Below are 1,352 nucleotides of genomic sequence, written 5' to 3'. Positions count from 1 at the left end.
CTTAGATCTCAGGAGGCAGAAGAAATCGTAATTCTTAGTTATTGATTACTGAGGTGAAATAAAGCATGTTCCAGAATGATCTGAGAGATAATAACTTCCTCAAGGTACTGAACCAGGAACTAAACTATGCGGTTAGTAAATCCTCACAAAACCCCTGTGCAGGGTGCATCATTAACTGCATTTGGAAACGAGATAACTGAGGCTTCAGGAGTTTAAGTAATTGGTGGAAGGCCGCACGCCTCATAATTGGCAGAGCTGGGGATTGAACCAACATGTATATGACTTCAAAGCCGCTCTTTAACCACTACGCTCATCAGTTTTTCCTTGAAGGCAATGTGATGTGAGGATGACCTGACTCATCTCCCCATTATCTTTCCACCTAGGACTTGCTTATACTTTTTCATTCCTCTGAAATGCCTCCTTCATCTCGCCTCCACCTGCACGAACACAACCCGTCCTCTAAGGTCTAGTTCAACCCTAAGCTGCTCCAGGAAGCCCTGAGTCCAAACTGACCTATTCCTTCTCCAAAGTCTTATTAACACCTGCAGAATTTCCTGGGGCCATTTTTTTTTCATTCATTAAATGTATAACTAAGTACTCTTTCAAATAAAATGCATTAGATATTTCATAGAAGCACTCTTTGTCTTAAACAAATAAATCTACAGATGAGGATAAATTTTTCATAACACATTCAGAGAGGTGATTTGAATTGGTTCAGGATTTTTTTCTCCTCACTTAGCCATTCCCCAAACTTTGATCCAGGATCGCAGGGGTAAAGAAGTAGGGGTCCCTCCTGGCTCCATCCATGGCCAGGAAACAGACTTGCTCCTCTTAGCTGACATTTGCCTCTCTGATCCCCTCCAAGGTCTTTAATAAAATTCCAAAAAGGCCATACGTCTGCCGTGTGCCTCTCCGTCATGTTGATGACACAGCTCGTTCCCTAAATAACTAATGAGGCGGTAGCTAACTCTGTCGTAGTGGCACATCAGTAGGCTTTGGGATCGAGCAAAACAGAGTTTGACTGCTGCCTTGCTTTTTGCTGGGCAGGTGGCTTTGAGAAAGGCCATTAATCCCTCTGAGCCTATGAAACGGAGGTACTATAGTCCTTGAAGGACCACAGTAAGTATCAGCGATAATGCTGTTATGTGCTGTGCGAGGCATCTAATAGGTACTCAAAAGGTGGAAGCTATTATAATTATTAGATGTGAACCCGATCAAAAAAAGAAGAAAAACTAACTTTTTTTAACCTTAGGGCCAATTAAAACACACACACACATACAAACGCTTATGACCTTGCGTAAGAAGCCTCCTTCTTCTCCTCTTCTTTTTCTTCTCTTTCTTCTTTTAATCTC

Source organism: Tursiops truncatus, chromosome 4 (assembly GCF_011762595.2).
Source record: "Tursiops truncatus isolate mTurTru1 chromosome 4, mTurTru1.mat.Y, whole genome shotgun sequence".
Lineage (NCBI taxonomy): Eukaryota > Metazoa > Chordata > Mammalia > Artiodactyla > Delphinidae > Tursiops > Tursiops truncatus.
The sequence above is the reverse complement of the archived record's forward strand: the minus strand, read 5'-3'. Positions refer to the sequence as shown.